Source organism: Oryctolagus cuniculus, chromosome 5, assembly GCF_964237555.1.
Source record: "Oryctolagus cuniculus chromosome 5, mOryCun1.1, whole genome shotgun sequence".
NCBI lineage: Eukaryota > Metazoa > Chordata > Mammalia > Lagomorpha > Leporidae > Oryctolagus > Oryctolagus cuniculus.
The window spans coordinates 161,988,459-162,007,996 of NC_091436.1; the positions used below are offsets into that span (position 1 = coordinate 161,988,459).

At 39.2% G+C, this 19,538-nt stretch overlaps 1 long non-coding RNA gene across 1 annotated transcript; it reads right to left on the minus strand.

The window, feature by feature from the left end:
• Positions 1 to 3,055: 3,055 nt before the first annotated feature.
• LOC138849719 (uncharacterized) lies at positions 3,056 to 14,105 on the minus strand. Its single transcript, XR_011388819.1, has 3 exons — positions 12,319 to 14,105; positions 12,177 to 12,227; positions 3,056 to 8,960 (listed from the first exon to the last, which is right to left on the minus strand). It is a non-coding gene; the product is annotated as an uncharacterized lncRNA (long non-coding RNA).
• Positions 14,106 to 19,538: the final 5,433 nt, after the last annotated feature.

The following is a 19,538-nucleotide window of genomic DNA, read 5'->3' on the forward strand; positions in this document are numbered from 1 at the left end:
CTCTATAGGTGCCAACCACACCAGGTGAAATGTGCATGAGTACACACACGCACACACACACACACAAATGATAAGTACAGCAATATTCTACTGAGCAGCTGGTAATATTTGTTGACCCTAATTGTGACATTACTTGCATGTTAATAAACGTTGCTCAAGGTCACAGAACATTCTATATATTACAGAAGCTTCAGTACAATGCTGAGCTTTTTAAAACATCACACACATTTGCCCCCCTGTATTAGCTTTGTGTTGGTAATGTAAGAGATTACCATAAACTTGTTGTCTTAAAATCTAGAGGTGGGAAGCTGGAAGTCTGGCAGGGATTGCACTGAGCAAAAACTCCAGGTGAGGCTGGTGTTCTGTGCTGGAGGGCCAGGAAAGACTGCCTTCCCCGCTGTCCAGACTGCCACATCGCTCAGCTCCGGCCCTCCTTCCTCCGTCTTCAAAGATGGCAGTGGGAGGATGAGGCCTTCTCAGATCACTGCACTGATCTGTCTACCTTCACCTCTCACGGACAAAAATCCTGTGATTAAATCAGGTCTACTTGAATCGCATTTTTCTTTATTTAGGGTCAGTTGAGGAGGAACATTAATTCCACATGAAATCTTTATTCCTCTTTACTTAATGTGATGTAACATATTCACAGATCCCAGGGATTAGGGTGTGGACTTCTTGGAGTGAGGGGGTCATTCTTCACAGCACCACCCCCAAATCTTAACTACAGCTTTCTCATAAATTCCCATGTTCCTAGGGTTGGTACTTAGCCCAGCTGTCAAAGCTCCTGATAAGATGCAAGTCCCATATCAGAGTGACTGTGTTAACGCTCAGTTCCACTCTCAATTCCAGCTTCCAGCTAAGGCAGACCCTAGGAAGCAGCAGTGACAGCTCAAGGAGTTGAATTCTTGCATCCACATGGAAGATCTGGATTGAGTTCCCAGGTCCAGCTTTGGCCTATACCCACAGCTGTTGGGGGCTTTGGGGGAGTGAACCAGCAGATGGGAGTATTCTCACTCTCTCTCTCTCTCTCTCTCCCCTCCCTACTTCTCTGCCTCTCTAACAAATAAAGCTTTTTTAAAAAAATTCTTCTATTCTTGGGTGCTGACACTGTGGCTCAACAGGTTAACACCATGGCCTAAAGTGCCAGCATCCCATATGGGCGCCGGTTCTAGTCCCAGCTGCTCCTCTTCCGATCCAGCTCTCTGCTATGGCCTGGGAAAGCAGTAGAAGATGGCCCAAGTACTTGGGCCCCTGCACCCAAGTGGGAGGCCTGGAAGAAGCTCCTGGCTCCTGGCTTCGGATCAGTGTAGTTCCAGCCATTGCAGCCAACTGGGGAGTGAACCATTGGATGGAAGACTTCTCTCTCTCTGCCTCTCCTCTCTCTGTGTAACTCTGACTTTCAAATAAATAAATAAATCTTTTTTTTTTTTTTTTTTTTTTTTTTTTTTTTTTTTGACAGGCAGAGTGGACAGTGAGAGAGAGACAGAGAGAGAAAGGTCTTCCTTTGCCGCTGGTTCACCCTCCAATGGCCGCCGCTGCAGCCGGCGCACCGCGCTGATCCTGGCAGGAGCCAGGAGCCAGGTGCTTTTCCTGGTCTCCCATGGGGTGCAGGGCCCAAGCACCTGGGCCATCCTCCACTGCACTCCCTGGCCATAGCAGAGAGCTGGCCTGGAAGAGGGGCAACCGGGACAGAATCCGGCGCCCCAACCGGGACTAGAACCCGGTGTGCCGGCGCCGCAAGGTGGAGGATTAGCCTATTGAGCCACGGCGCCGGCTCTAAATAAATAAATCTTTTAAAAATTCTCCTATTCCTGAAAAATATTTGAAAAAATCTATATACATATATAGTGGTGGGGTAAGGAATGCAGGTTCACATCTCCAGACACGCACCTGCAGGGTTCCTTGTAGTGCACAAGAGAAAAAGGAGGAGGAGGGGACAGTGACATGGCTATGGGCTATGGTCTAGCACTCTGGAGCATCATGGTGCCACACAAGTGTCCTAGAAGTTCTAGAATCCAAGTTCAAAGTTGGCCTTCCAGGTTGTTATAACTTATAAAGCCAATTTATTTGAGAATGTGTTAGCTTGATTCATGACTTTTAAATATTTTCACATAGTATATGTAAACATTTATTTATATATTCTTTCCTGGGGCCTTGAAATATCAGGGCCCTATCTATCCCACTTATCCTTATTGTGACATTTGAACTCAAATTTTCACATCTCTAAAATAAATTAACATCTCTCAAAAACATTCTGTCATAAAGTAGAACGTATCATTTCTTTCACATTAATTCAAACTATTCCATGAGAGCATCCAAATTTGTTAAAATTTGATGTTTGAGGACTTGGATGATTTTGGTTTCTTATTACTACAGGCAGTACTATGTAGTGTAAAAACCTCTGTGTAGATCCAGGTATCTCAGTTAGTTTGTTTATAGTAGGAATCCAGGGGAACTCTGGGCACAAAGGATGAGGTGAGCGGTGGTTCACAGTGGAGCAGCTAAAAGCAGGAAAGTTATGCTACTCCCAGTAATGATAATAGAATCCCATTATTGTTCCACTGGTAGAATGATAAGATAATACATGGAGAATTCAGAAATTGTCAGCCATATTTATCCCTTTAGTCAATGAACAAAACTTTCATTTGGCAAAAGGTATTATCAAAAATATAATTTCTGGGCCTTATTTATCAAATATAAATCTGAAAATTTATGACCAAAAGCAAACTTATCCAAGCCTGGTATTGGGAACTAATGCCATCCCGGATAAATGTGTATCAATCTTCAGTGGATCAATATTGTTTTTAATGTATTACCCCAGTGTCACTATATTTTTAGCTGTTGGTGCTATTTGAAAACAGAGAAGATAATTCCAAGTTGTTTTGGAATAGAGAAACTCTGAAAAGAATAAACATATTTTTAATTTGTGACTAAGACTTCCATTGATTATGAATAACATTTATATAAATTTGACAGGGTTAATCCCTTTTAAGTTTGAGCCATTTAAAGATCAATCAGCCTTTGTTTTGTAGAACTGTTTTATACATTTATATTATTGGATTGTTCTTTATTATGAAAGTGTTTGATTATGTCTCTTGCTAAAGAATGGAGGGAATTTAATTACCTCCAAGAAATTACTAAATCTGAGGAAGTATTTTACAAAATGCCATTCTTTACTTAATAAAGGACCAGAACCATATTTCATGAGTTTCTGTTCATCTGACAGCACTGTGGTGTTTGTAATTGTGTATATAAAGCCATCAGTCTTCTAGAACCATCTTCAGCTCAGCAAGCCCCAAAGCATGGTCCATTCTGCTCAGATCTGATCAGCATCTTTATAGCTTATCAGCCTTGGGGTTCAATTTTGTTTTGGATGCTTTTATAAATGAGCACAATCACTGGTGAATCTGTTCTTCCAGATTGCAAAGAGAAAAATCGAGAGAGGAACTTTAGTAGATTACAGTGTCACTGAGAATAAAGTACAAGCACAAATGCACCTCAAGTCGTCTCAGGGATGATTTTGTCGGGTGTACATTTTCAGTTTTAGTTCAGTAAAATTAGATGATTGTCTTAGTTATTATTGTTTTTGAAGTTATGCGCTAACCCCAGGCTAGGAGTATGATCAATGCACTATCTAACAAAATCAATTTGCTCCAAAGTACTATTTTTTTCTTAAATGGAAGAAAAGATAAAAGGAAAGAAAAGTAGCGATAGCTGAAAACTGTGAGAATTATTTCAGGACTTTCTTTTCCTGGACAGGTATGTGAGTATGATGCTTTTTATATTTCTCAGAATTAGACTCAACAGTGTGATTGTTCTCAGAATCCAAGACAGCTGCAGAAATATCAGAGGCCAAGGGGAAATGTCAACCATTTTATCAGATTTTTTACTTGTGAAATTTATCCAGAAAAGGGGTATGATATTTACTTCAATGAGCTTTAATAGGTCAGTGAGCAATTAGATGTTAACACTGACAAAAATTTTCTTAGATATATTTATGAATTTTTTTGCTATATTCAATTTAATTTAATATTCTATTTAATATTTTAATAGAAGAAACAGGCCAAGATATCCAAAAGTCAGGATATCCAATATTCAAAAAAATTTATTCATAAATTGTTGAGTTTCTGAAAGACTATGAGATTGTCAAAGCAACTGTATTATCTGGCCAAAGGTAATTTTCTCTACTGTGCTACAATCTTAGGGGAGAAACAGCGGTGTCAAAAACCCAGGTCAATCCCATCCCACTCCTGTAAACCCATTTCTCAGTTATTATGAACTATCACTATCACAGAGACTGTTCTCGGCACTCAGCGCAGTAGCAAACACTGACGCGAATGAGCCTCAGAGAACATGTAGTTCGCATACTTCCTGTCTATCCATTCTGTGCAGGCCATCACATGCTACACTGTCTTTCTTTAAACTGGAAAATGAGACATGCCACATGGTCCAGCAATAGCTCTCTTTAGTATTTACCCACACAAAAACTTCAGAGCCTCTTGATTCATAATTGCCAAACTTTGGTACAAAAAGGATGTCCTTTGTCAGTGAACCGGTAGATAAACTGTGGTTCATACAGAGAATAAAATGATAAACTGCGGTTTATACAGACAATAAAATATTATTCCACACTAAGAAGAAATGAAAAACTGTAGAGGAAATGGAAATGCATATTATTAAGCAGAAAAAGCCTCTCTTACAAGGCTACATCCTGTACCATTTCTACTATGCAACATTCTGGAAAAGTAAAAAGATCAGTGGTTACAAGGAGTCAGGGAGAGGGTGGGATGAAGAGGTAAAGCACAGAGGATTTTTAGGGCAATGAAACTACATATTCTGTATGAGACCCTTATGATGGCCGTGACAATATATATTTGTCAAAAAAAAATCACAAAAACAGCAAAGAATGCACAAACACAACAAAGTCATCTGTGGACTCTGCGTGACAATGATGTGTCCCCTTGGGTTCCTGGATTGTAGCAAACACACCACCCTGGCGGCAGTTGTTGATAATGAAGGAGGGGCACATGTGTAGAGGGAGAGACTATATGGGAACTTTCTGTACCTCCTGCTCAATTTTGCTGTGAGCCTACAATACTCAAAAAAATAAAGTCTATTTTAAACATATTGAAATGAATTCCTGAGACTTACATGCATTTATGCCCATAATTTATTTTCAATGACATAATAATAAAGTTCCTCTCTTGATTTTTCAGCCCTCACAACATCCTTCAGAATCAAGCACGTATCTGACCATTTTGGCTGGATTTGCCTGGCCAGTCACTTTGATCTAGACTAATCAAGTAGGAGAGGAAAAATACCAAGTCAACAAACAAGATTTCTGGTCACGTGGGCTTACAACTTGGCATTTTGCCATTTTTATATCTGATGTCATGAAAGAACTTCCTACAACTTAAAAATAATTTACACTAATTTTTACATATTTTTTCTAAGTAAGACAAAATTACTGATATTTCTCTAAAAATAAAATGAATGGCATCTCTACATGTCCACCCTAGGATTCCTTCTTTCTTTGTGAATTTTATTTCATGGAACTAAGAATTGTTCAATGTATTACTATATCTATTTCAGTGCATTAATATGAAAGCTTTTGAATTCAAAAGTGGGTGCCCTGTTGTCCAGAGTCTCCCGAGTTCTGAAGTTTGGGGAGAACACTGGCTTTGAGCAAGACTGGACGCTTTAGAGGAGAGCCACAAAGGAAAATGGTAAGGAAAAGGGAAGGAATGGGTCATCTAAGAGTGCTGGATTTATGCATCATGGAAATAAGGTACTCCATCATCATCATATGATCAGGCCAAAGAGAAACCTGAAAGAAAAAAGAATCATAAAAATGTACAGCCTAGGGAGTGGGAATCTCTCAACCAGTTCTCTTACCCATTGGTGAGGGGGAGAGGGTTTTCAAGGACAACAATAGTGGAGAAAAGTGAAAGTAACCTAAAAAGAGCAGTGTCTGAGAGACAAAATTGACGGTTATGGTGTCTCTCTAACAGAAGATTCAGAGCTAAAATATTTCTGTCCTACAGTAGCTGGTTCCACTGGTGTAAAGAGACCACTAATGTATTATCTACCAAGGCCACCATAGCTGAGGAATGAGACTCACTAGCACATCCCAGGCAGTGTGAACAATGTGACTTCACCTTCGAAATGTTAAATTGACTTGCAAAGAAAAATAAATAAGAAATATAATCAGTTCTTTGGAAACTAAACATACAAATTTGAGTATAGATGTTGGTAAGAAAGTTTGGGTGGCATTGATGCATATGCTTTGCTGTTTGGCTTTTTGGAGAAAGATCTAAATAGAAAAAAATAAAAAGCTCCCTGGGTTCTGAGCTTATCAGATTTGGAAAACAGGTACAAGTAAAAGACAACAGGGTGACCTCGTTGAAGCACAGGATTGGGGTGAGTCTGGCTTAATTTGTTATGTTAAGATGAAGCAAACATTTATTCAGTAATACTATGGACCAGAAACTTCCTTGTTAATCTCATTTGATAAAACTACTTTGCAAGATACATATTATTTTTAGGTTATTTTTCTGTGATAAGAGCACTTAATGTAACATCTATTCTCTCTTTTTTTTAAAAAAAAAAAAAACAGGATTTTATTCATTTGAGAGGTAGAGTTACAGACAGAGAGAGGGAGATAGAGAGAAAGGTCTTCCATCCGCTGGTTCATTCCCCCAAATGGCCCCAATGGTTGGAGCTGTGTCAACCTGAAGCCAGAAGCCAGATACTTCATTTGTGTCTCCCACGTAGGTGCAGGGGCCCAAACACTCGGGTCATCTCTACTGCTCTCCCAGGCCATTCCAAGAGAGCTGGATCAGAAGAGGAACAGCCAGAACTAGAACCAGGGCCCACATGGGATGCCAGCACCACAGGCAGAGGATTAACTTACTGCACCACAGTGCCAGCCCCAATATCTTTCCTCTTAACAAATGTTTATATGTACAGTTCAGCAAATCTCTAGATTCTATTTTGGCTTAACTAAAACTTTGGGTCATTAATTAATAATTCCCCTATTCACTTCTTCTCCATCTCCTGACAACTCCATCCCATTTTTGATTCTATAAATTCAAATATTTCAGATAAATCATATAATGGAAACCTGTAATATCTTTCTGGGGCTGACTAAATTCACTCAGCATAACATACTCAAGTTTCATTCACATTGTCACATATTACAATTTCCTTTTTGCTGAGGCTAAATAATACCCCATTGTGTGTCTGTAGTACATTTTCCTTATCCATTCATCTGTTTATGGAGATTGAGGTTGTTTCCACATCTTTGATATTGTGTGAATCAGACTGCAATGAACATGGGACTACAGTTTTCTCTTCAAGATCCTGATTTCCGTTCTTTTGGATGAATGCATAGAGTGAGATTGCTACATCATATTGTAGTTCTATTTCTAATTTTCTGAGAAGTCACTTTACTGTTTTCCATAGCAGCTGTACCATTTTGCATTTCTACCAGCATCATGCGAGGATTCCAGTTTCTTCACATCCTCATCATTTCTTGCTGTCTTTGGGTTTTTTGGAAATAATCATCCAGACAGGTGTGAGGTGATATTTCATTGTGGTTTTGCTGTGCAATTCCATGTTGATTAGTGATGTTGACAATGCTGGTTATCTGTGTAGTCTCTTTGGAGAAATGTTTGTTCAGGTCCTAGGACATCAACAGAGTGAAAAGACAACCTCCGCAATGAAAAATATTTACAAACATATCTGATAGGTGCTAATTTCCAAAATATATAAGGAATCACCACAACTCCATAGTCTAAAGGCCTAAAAATCCAATTTGAAAATGGATAAATGAGGTGGGTGTTTGGTGCAGCTGAGATGGATGCCCACATCCTGTAGCCAAGTGCCCAGTGTAATAGCTGGCCACACTCATGATCCCAGCTGCTTACTGACGCACATTATTATCCCTAAGGGATACAACTTTGTGAAATCTATTCACTTATGAAACTTCCTTGGAAGTATTAGAGAAACATAGTGAAGATGGAGATGGAGAAACCAAGTAAAGTCCAGGAATCAGCCTCCCTGCTTTGCCCCTGAGACCTCTCCTAAATGCAGCCCTGCCTCAGGAGGAGAGTTCCATAGAGGGGCTACGACTCCCCCAAGAAAGTCTACATCAGAGCTAAATGGATGTGTGTGTGTGTGTGTGTGTGTGTTGGATGAAAAAGTACACTTTAATTACTCCACTGCAGTAAGTTAAAGAAAGCTTCAAAGAAATACTGAAGCATGCTGGCAGACAATCAAAACTATTTAACGGTTAGCCAGACAAGTGGAGTCTTGCGGTCTTAATCTTAGTAATGGTTTAAAGAACCCTACCCATTCACTGAAGCCTCTACTCCTCTGCACATCCTTTCTGTTTCCATGCAAAGAACACCAGGCAACCATCACCCAATGCTCAGATCTTGCCCCGATGGAGAGGAAGTAAGGAAATGCAACTTCAACAGAGGGGTTCCTTTCTTATTGGTCACGGTCACGCTACTCAAATAGGAGGAAATCTGCAACCCATTAGACATTTTTCCTCCCGCATTAATAGTTACAAAAATTAATTATATTGTGCAGCCGTTACTATTATTGGGTTTTATTTTCCAGTTGGAAAATGTTTTTAAAGGGCTGTGTTTGGATAGCAGCATGTAGAGACAATTAGAACATGAAAAAAAGAAAACGGCTCGAAAGAGTGGGCATATTTGCAGTCCTCTCCTGCAGGATGGGAGAGAGAAGACAGAGAGGAAAGGAGAGGAGGGTGTCAAGATAAAAAGCGGACAAGGCACTCGGCCTATGAGGTAACCTGAGTAATTCATCAGACCGGCTGGTTCAGTAAAACTAGTCCCAAATAACAAATAATCAACCATGGACGCTTGAAACTTTTCAAACTGATCAAGACACATTACCCGTTCTGTGCCCCATCCTGCCCTTGGAGTTCATTCCTAGTGGAAAGAAAATTTGAATCAAACTTCTTGCCCAAAATTGCATGAGTGCTCTTGCAACATCTAAGGAATTACACCTTTCAATGTGCAGGTCACAGAGATATCCATGCAAGGACCAGGTTCTCTTCCCAATAATGTGGCAGAATCTGTGATCATACTGGAATCGAGAGATCATTTAAAATATTGTGCTACTGCCCTTGGCAGTGTGACTAGTTCACATTCAGAACACATTTTATGACGTGGCATTTTCAAAGTGTGCATAAATTATAGAACTGTAGGACTGTAGGCAGCTTTACATAGCATCTGATTAAATTTCTTCAATTTCCAGATGAGGAAACGAGGCCTGAGGAGATTGACTTGACCCAAGGTAAGAACTAACCACTGACAGAGTGGGAATTGAACCTGCCAATTTCCTCCATGCAAAACACTGGTAACAGAAAATCAAGTAAAATGTCTTTGCTTCCATAGATATAGCTACATTCTACATTTCAGCTTTAATGGAATATAACATGACTTAAACAACTGAAATTCAACTATGTTTCCCACATTCATTTTAAATATTAATGTGTTTACAATGTACATTTACACATTTTTACAATAGTAAACATCATATTTACACACATAACTCCAATCTCAAAACAAGACAACAGAATAGTTTAAAAGCAAGATTTTTTTCTTGTAAAATATTTCAAGGTATTAAGTAGTTTCATGGTCAGGAAGTCAACTTCTCCTTGATGTTTCGGGGTAGACACTTGGAACAGCAATTAAGAAACTGCTTGGAACAACAGCATCCCATATCGCAGCCCTACATTCCAGTCCTGGCTCTGCTTCCAATTCCAGCTTTGCTTTAATGCACACCCTGGGAGGCAGCAAGTGAAAGCCCACGTACATGGGTCCCCGCCATCCACGTGAGAGATCTGGATTGTGTTCTTGGCTATGCGAGGCATGTGGGTGAACCACTGGATGGAAGGGTGCTCGCTCTCTCTCTCTCGCTTTCTCTCTCCCCCCCCCATCTCCCTCTTCCTTTCCCTTTCTCTTTTGTCTTTCTCTCACTGTCTGTTTGCCTTTCAAGTAACATAATTAATTAATCAAAATTGCTTCTTAACACTATCAAAAAGCACACAATAATCATTTTTCCATTTCAATTAAGGGAATGTATTTTCTATAAAGTGTTAAGTAATCATGAGAGAGGGATTATCTTATGATTATGTGAATTTATTACAGTGACATTTATTAATTGTTAAGAAGTAACTAGAAATTATTTTATATATGTAATGACAACAGATATAGCACAGCAGGATTTGCCAAACATTTTCAGTTTCTCAGCAATCTAAGATCCCAAGTAACAAGGTTGGCACTTGGATTCTGGCCTTTTGTCTCAGTGGCTTTTTTTTATAGTTTTGTTAATGGGAAGATAGTCTATTTATGGGAAAACACTTTTTAATGACATTTAAAAATATGTGGAATATCTGTTGTTTTTGACTACCCAGCTAGCCTTCTTTCTAACAATGGTACGGTACCCTGATTTTTTGCCCTCTCATTTCTTGTGGTCCAGGCATCTAAATTCCCTCCTCTGGACCACACTATCACCCTAACTCCTGTCTCCCAGCAGCTTTGTGGGATTATGGCTCAGACCTAATCCACAGATTCCAGTCCCTCTTAACCATGGTTGCCTTGGCCATATGTGTGGGACAAAGTCAATCCAATAAGACTGAGTCCTAGAATTTTCACTGGAACTCTCATGAAAGAGGTTCTCTTCCCACTAGGAATTGCTAAGCTAAAAGGACATAAGCTGAGAGCAAACATTTGCCAGTTTATAAGGAGACCCAGTCTGAAAAAAAAAGAAAAGAAAATGAAACCACAAAGAAAGTAGAGTGGAGAGATAATCACTGATGTCTTGAATATCACCCTTGTCTGGGATCATCATGCCTGCATGGGAATAACCTTGGTGGTTCAGGGGCCTGGATCAACACGTTTCCCCCTACCCAGCCACCCTGCATTTGCTTGTTTCTGCTGTAACCAGCAGAAGTGGGGTTTTATTCTCTTGCAGCCAAGACTTTCTATACATACCACACAGCAGGAGTTTAAACTGGAAAGTGGAAGGAATCCTTGACTTTGTACTTTGAGGTAGTGTTATCCATTTAAAGGAAACATTAAAAGCTAGTGTAAAATGAGAGATTTACATTCTGAATTCTTACATTTGCCTCTAACCTCTAACCTTTTTCGCTGTTTTCTAAGGCCTACTTTCTGGGATAACATTGTGTTTTCTGAGAATATCCAGAAAATTTTAAAAAACAACAACAAATACTGAACAGTATGAGGAGTTCATAAAAAACATATATCATTACAAAATTATGTATGGATTTCTGAAAAATATTCAACCAAAATAAACACATATTTCAATTCAATTTATACACAGACTGTTTAAAGTCCCCTTGTACTTTGGGTTACTCTTTTTCTACTATTTGCAGATTGGCTGGTCCAGACAGAAGCATGAGAAGATAATTCTCTTCGAAGGCACTCTATTGAGTTGGGTACAAAGGTTGTACAAACCTAACTGCTTTTTCTGAAGAAGGAGGCACTGAGAACTCTGTTAGAACGCTCATGTCAGAAAATATGAGTCTTTTGGCCATAACATTTAGGGTCTTTTTTTTTAAGAGTCGTTTTTTTAAATTAAGTTTGGAGAAATAAGAGAAGTCATATATGTGTCACTTGGTGATTTTAACAAGTTGGTTAATAATGGTGCTTTAATATATCTCATAAAAAAATCAATTGTCTTAATTCTATTAATGCAGTGTGCTAAATTTCCTCTACATCTTCTCAAATACCTAGACATGATGTCATTCAGCATTAGGACATTATCGTCTTCCTTACTCCTGCCTTATCATCGTTGGCAGAAATGCATGTAACAGAGCAATTATTCTGTGGCAGTGCATCATGATGTGAAATAACATGATTATTTTCAAAAGACTGTGCAGGGAACTTGGTGTTCCTGATAGTAAACTTAACAGATGCTTATACTACAGATATGAATCATATTTCTGCCATAAGTTTTAATATTTTGAATGTTTCTGGAACCCAAAGTTAATGTTATAGGAACCCATAAAATGCAAAAATGACCTTAAAGAGAAGCTGTCACCTTTCATTAAGTGGTTTTAGTTCACAAGTATTGATTATAAGATAGCAATAATGGATGATGTTAAAATGTAACTATACCTTATATTTATATGCCTCTTTCAAGTGTAGACATATCTCAACTCAACAATCCTACAAGATAAGCCAGAGATAAGTATTCCTCAGTAAAAATACTGAGTAAGAAAAATAAGTTCTTGGGGCAGGCATTTGTCACAGTGCTTACATCACCACTTGGCGATTCTGCATCCTGTATCAGAATCCCTGGTTCATGTCGTGACTCCTCCACTTCCAATTCAGCTTCCTGCTATGGTACATCCTGGAAGCAGCAGGTGACAGCTCAGGTGCTTGGGTCCCTCTCAGCCATGTAGGAAACTCACATTGAGTTGTGGGCTCCTGGTTTATACAGAGGCTTGCCCTGGTTGTTGCAAGCATTTGAGAAGTGAGTCAGTGTTTGGAAGACCTCTTCCTGCCTCTCCGCGTTTCAAATAAAATAAAAATATCTTTTTTTAAATGAAAAGTTCAAATAAGAAAGCAGGTAGATGTTTTAAGTTGTACACCAAAAATTGGACTGGTTCCCAGAAAGCACTCCATCAGGAGTATTTCCTACTTAAGCATCAATCCAGGGTATTTTTCACTTAATCACCATCATCATGACCAAGATCCAAACCTGGGTACAATATCTCTTCTGAAATCTTACCATGAGGTTCAGAAAGGCAGAAATTAATTTACAAAAGGCAAAAGAATGCCATAGAGATCAGTAACACATGCAGGCTGCATGAGAGCTCCAAGGTGTTATCTGTTGTGGTTTCCTTTCAGACAACCACTCAGCACTTAAAAACTGTATGTGCAATTAAGTATGTGCAACAGATAACTGTTTTTAATGAATAACCAAAACTTAATCACAAGGACAAGGGATTTCTGGTCATGATTTTCTAAACACAAAATCTCAGTTATAGTCTCAGTGTTCATATATGTCAAATATTTGATTACAAAGTGAACTTCTTTTACATTGAATAAATCTTCAATACACTGGCTGTAAATGCACCATCACTTCTTTCCAAGAATCCAGTGAGCTCTGGGTCACCTCTTAAGCTTGGTTCTCCTGGTAGCCACTGCTTTTCTTAGAATATTTAATCTGTCCTTAGAGCATCCAAGTCACTTTCCTTTCCTTTGTTACCTGGGTCCTGGGGATATTTCCAGTATAAATTTCTCTTTCAAGCCAGTGATCCCTTCAGTTCCTTTAACTCTCCTGGGACACTCTATTTATTCTGGCTCCATGGTTTTGCATAGCTTGAGTAAACCTCTTATTTCTCTTCCTTAAATTTGACAGAGAAAACTGGTTTAGAGATATCAATCAAGTCCTTTCAGAATAGTGTACCAGCCTAACCTACCCTTCTGCACTCTTATTCAGGAATTTCCACCATTAAGTGTAAGTTCCACACCTCACTTCTTGGCTCTCATCTTTTTATATAGTACTGAGACATACATCAAGGACCCCAAGAATAAACACTGTAAATCGCTATGGAGGCCTTGAGGAGAACAAGACCACACTCTGACCCCAAATTCTCAAATAATAACATTCGACGCTTCAGAGTTCAGAAGGGAATTGTCAGAGCACCCATTCCCATGAGGGGGCAGTCTAACAAACCAAGCAAGAAGCCATCTGGTCAGTCTCCTAGAGATTTCTGTGACCTGGCATTGGGGGAGGGAACAACGGAATAAACAGCTGACGCTAAAAGGTGGCATGGACTTAGGAGGAAAAGCAGAGAATCTGATGAGATGCTGTGGACAAAAAAACAATTGTCTCGCAGTGGTCTCCCTTAACCAAGTGCCAATTCCACTCAAAGTCACAGCACTATTTAGGATCACCAGAAATAGATACAACTCCAAGGAAAACAGTGTACAGAAATCCCATGTTAACTGGGATTAGGCATCTGTCGTCCCATTGAAATTAAAGCACAAAAGGAACTAAATGCACTTGTAGAATATAAAGAAAATTATGTAACTTTTTTTATTTGACAGGTAGAGTTATAGACAGTGAGAGAGAGAGAGACAGAAAATTATGTATCTTAAACACTTGAGTTGATAAGGATCCATACTCAAGAGAGAAGCAGAACTTTGTCAAGAGACAGTCTTATTATGCTTAATAGGAACAGTTTCAATAAATATTTGTATGACAACACAAAGGCTCTTCAAGATTTCCTAAATCTCCTATTCTTTCATTTCCCTCTCCAGTAAGGTTTATGTCCATATATTGTATATAAACAATTGCTTAACACAACAAATATTCATTCATGTGCTATGTGTTATATTAGATACAGGCTCCTCCTTCAAGTGATTTGTACTCTAACTGGGGACAGGTGGACAAATTCAATGATTATTGTAGTATACTGGTTTATACAAAACAAGTTTTAAGAATGAAAAACATTTCTTAAGTTTAAACAAGTGTGCTGATCAAGAAAATCACCAAGGAAAATGTCACAGAGAGTGTTTTTCAAACAGTGAATGAATATTCATTTGTGCTCATGAAATTATTTTAGGAAGTTACAACTAGAATTTGTCAGGATAGGATGGGACAGAACAGAACTATAATAAGCAAAAAGAAAACTGATCAGTGTCGGGAGCTATATGGTCCAAGTGGAAACCAGCAGAGCATGAGAAAAAATAAGAAAACAGGCAATCTGGGTTTATGCTGTCAGAGGACTTCTGGAAGTATTCTATTTAAAATATTTTTCCTTTACTATAGGAAAGCTGACTCCCATTTGAAATTTTTAGTCAGCTGAACTGTATCACTCCAGTTGAATCTTTTAGTAACTAATTCATAGCCTTAATACCCTCGTAGTGCCTTTGAAATAATCTCCTTCGTCTACACCACTGATCTAGGAATTCTGATAAAGCCAACTTCACACACTCACATGCACTCATGCAATTCCCTACAGACCCAGATATGGATGCAGATTAGTGTAACACATCCCACCCTTAATACACCGATGATGCTTGCAACCACAGCCCCTGATGCACAACCAAGATATACCTCAAAACCCTCCTCTGTGACTTAAAACACATTATCCCCATCTCCTTTCAAAACATGTCATTTGTTAGGGAGTCAGCGGGATCAGGATGGGCAACACGGAGTCTTTCAATGAGTGCTTGGCTCTGTACAAACTCTACAGCCCATGTTAAAGTCTGCTGACAGGACCTGCCTGGTTCCCAAGCTGTCCAGTAATTAATACTCCATTCAGCAGAAAAGAATGACATGAATTTGGAGGGGAGAGGAGGAAACCGGAAGGATTCGAAATCCCTTCTGCTATGGGTTCAAGTAGTAAACATAACGTTCGACCACTGTAGCTGTAAATGATTATATAAAGTCTAAATCAGAAAAAAAAAAAGGCCCTGCAGCATTTTTTCTTAAAACATCAAGGAATCAACCAGCATAAGAAACTCCAGCAGTTTATTCAGAATGCCCAGAGACAAGCCAAGAAGAGAAAAATAACAGGTCAACATTGTGGAGGAACAGCTTAAACCATCACTTTTTAGGCCAGCATCTTGTATCAGTGTGCTGGTTGGAATCCCAGCTTTCCAGCTTCCAATCCAGCTCCCTGCTAATGCACCTGGGAAAGCAATGGATGACAGCCCAAGTACTTGGGTCCCTGCCACCCATGTGAGAGACACAGATGGAGTTCCTGGCTCCTGGCTTTGGCTTGGGGCATTTGGAGAGTGAATGGGAGTTCTCTTTTATTCTCCTTTTTTTCTACTTTTCAAATAAATAAATAGAAAAATGAAGACCTTAAGAAAGAATATGAAGATGTGTTCATATGAAAAAAAATGATCTAATCAACAAATTTTTATCAGATCCCTACTATGTGCAAAACCATGATGGCATTTCAAAATAAGTAGGTTTTGAGAATCAAATACTGAAAACAGAAATAGGATTCTTCCTGGGTTTGCTTTCTGACAGCTGATCTTAGACTCAATTGATCCTTGCCATAAACATACAGTCTCTGGTCTGACGTTCCTGATAGTCCCATCTCATCATTGTGGGAACATTACTAAGTGATTTAACAGACTCTCTTCCAGAAAAGACAAGTGGTCTCAATACCAGGTTAGCAAAATGTTTGTGATCATCGCCTCTGCCTCTGTCTTCTTTGTCTAGGTTTCAAACACACCCACCTCCTTCCATGAGAAACCACGGTAAAACTTTTGAATTGTTCCTGGTAAGTACTTTATCTGTGCAATCCCTTCTGGTCTCTCTGTCATTTTCGTAGATGTAATCAATTATTTCAGTCAAACAAAATGCACTGCCAACTTTCCAGAATTCCTAGAATGATTTTAACTACTAGCTTGGGGTTTTTATTCAGTATGAACATAAAAGTTATTATATTCTAATTGCTTGTGATTGTTACTACGCGGAGATTTATTTTGGTTGGTTATTTCAAGAGACTGTTAAAATGAGTTTAGTGACTTCATTCTGGTTTTCCTGATTGATTCTATTATTAGGACTGTGGAAGCCTGGGGCCTTTTGGCCTTACTGAACATCTTGAACAATTTTTTAAACAGTTTGGGTTTGGCAAAACCTATTTTGCCAAGAACATTACCCCTTAATTTTTAAAACCATGTGCATTTTAAGGAAAATGTAATCCATATGTTCCTAATTCCTCTGTACTAAACACATCAAAATGTTTTGTAAGAACGGCTTGATTTCCAAGAAGCCGTGTGAACCTTCCTTATAAGACATTTTAAGTTAGTTTCTTTTAAAACGGGAAATTATTTCTGCCAAGGATAGAGTTAGTTAGACACCATGCTTCAAGAAATTCATGAACTAAGTGAACATATTTTATGTTTCTATGGAACTTATCTACAGAATTAAGTGGTAGCAAAATGCACAAACACGCACACACACACACACACACACACAAATAAACAACTGAGCCATAAGATCAGTAAATTAGAGGCATTTTTAAAAATATGTATGTTTTCTGAATCCTGAGACACTGAAATACTTAGTTATACATGGTTTGTTTGATAAAAGCACCTGATTCAAAGGATTTTGTTGAGAATAAGGACAATTTTTGCTTCATTTTGTTTTGCTTTTTAGGTTCAGGGGTCATCTTTTAGATCTTTTCTGAATATCTGTTTTCATTGTTATAAATGAATTTTCCCCAGAGGATTTGGAAATTTTAATTCCACTTACTTTCATTTTAATATATCTAATTCCAGTGGTAAAAATCAAATAGTAACAGCTGAGACCACCTATGTCTGTTTTTTCCTGTACCTGTATACAAATGTGTGTGTGTGTTCCTGCATGTATGTGATCCTAGATATTCTTCTAGGTATTCAGGTAACTGCAGCTTTCCCCATTAGTCTCTCAAGGAGAGTTCAAATTATTAATTTAATACATAAACTGGTAGATTTGATAATCATTCTTCCCAGTCAGTGTTCATGGGCTGATGTGTCTAGCACAAGTCCAGCACTTTGAAGGGCAACATGTTATTTGAAAGGCAGAATTACAGAGAGGCAGAGGCAGAGAGAGAGAGAGAGGTCTTCCATCCATTGGTTCAGTGCCCAGATGGCTACAACTGACGGAGCTGCGCTGATCTGAAGCCAGGAGCCAGGAACTTCTTCTGGTTCTCCCATGTGGGTGCAGGGGCCCAAGGACATGGGCCATCTTCCACTGCTTTCCCAGGCCATAGCAGAGAGCTAGATCAGAAGTGGAGCAGGCCAGCGCCGTGGCTCACTAGGCTAATCCTCCACCTTGCGGCGCCGGCACACCAGGTTCTAGTCCCAGTCGGGGCGCCGGATTCTGTCCCGGTTGCCCCTCTTCCAGGCCAGCTCTCTGCTGTGGCCAGGGAGTGCAGTAGAGGATGACCCAAGTGCTTGGGCCCTGCACCCCATGGGAGACCAGGATAAGTACCCGGCTCCTGCCATCGGATCAGCGCGGTGTGCCGGCCACAGCGCACCAGCCGCGGCAGCCATTGGAGGGTGAACCAACAGCAAAGGAAGACCTTTCTCTCTGTCTCTCTCTCTCACTGTCCACTCTGCCTGTCAAAAAAAAAAAAAAAAAAAAAAAAAAAGTGGAGCAGCTGGGACTAGAACTGGTGCCCATATGGGATGCCGACCCTGTCATGAGGTTCTGCCCTCATTACCAGGTTTACAGGTTTAATGGCCTTAAAGAAGGCCATAGAGCACTATGTATTCCATCTGTCAGGGGAGGACACATCTATGAACTAGGAAGTGTGCCCTCTCCAGGCAATGAATTTGTCAGTGCCTAGATCTTGGACTTTGCAGCTTTCAGACCATAAGAAATAAGTTTCTCTTGTTTGTAGGCTGAACAGTTTATGGTATTTTGTTAACGCAGCCTGAATGAACTAAGACAGAAGTGTAACCCAACTCTTTTATGCTCCCAAAAGATTAAAGAATTTCATAAATACAAATAATACACAATGGATCCCCCAAGTATCTAAAATAATAAATGGCAGAGACATCCATAATTCTGTTAAATTAGTCTGAACTTCCTGGATAGACATCATCAATACTTTCAGATTTAAATGCCAAACTACAAAAAGTATTTCTCATGTGAAATAATAATTGATGATGTCATTAGCAGCAGAACTGCTCTGTATGACCCAATAGGAATACTTTTAATGAATGGTTCTTAAAAAGCAGTTTATGCTTCAAAATTTTATAAGATTCATCAATATGTTTCAATATTCTCAAATCTTTGTAGAGTAGAAAATTTAATTTGTAGATTAGGCTAGGTCATGGGAGGGAAAAAGGAAGGAAGAAAGAACAAATAGGAAAATGGAAAAGAGAGAGGGAAGGTGGGAGGGCCCAAAATAAATAAAAATTGCAAAGAAACTTATGGATATATATATTTAAATATTTTATTTATTATTTTATTTGAGAAGTAGAGTTACAGACAGTAAGAGGGAGAGACAGAGAGAAAAGTCTTCCATTTGCTGGTTCACTCTCCCCAAACAGCTGCAATGGCTAGAGGTGGACTGATTCAAAGCCAGAAGCCAGGAATTTCTTCTGGGGCTCCCAATTTTCCAGCCACAGCAAAGAGCTGGATCGGATGAGGAGCAGCCAGAACTAGAACTGGTGCCCATATGGGATGCCGGTGCAGCAGGGGGAGGATTAACCTAATGCACCACAGCACAGGTCGAAATATGTATATATTTTAAAAGTGGATCTAACCAGCTTGAACTACAATATTCTGGCAAGTATGTAGAGAACAGGGAATACACAGTTGGTGGGAATATAAATTAGTAAAGTCACTATGGAAAATAGTATAGAGATTCTTAAAAACCTAGAAATAGCACTATCACAAAATCCAGCAATCCAACTACTGGGTATTTATCCAAAAGGACATGAAATCATTCTCTCAGAGATACCTACTCCATCATGTTTAGTTTTTTAAGATTTATTTATTTATTTGAAAGGAAG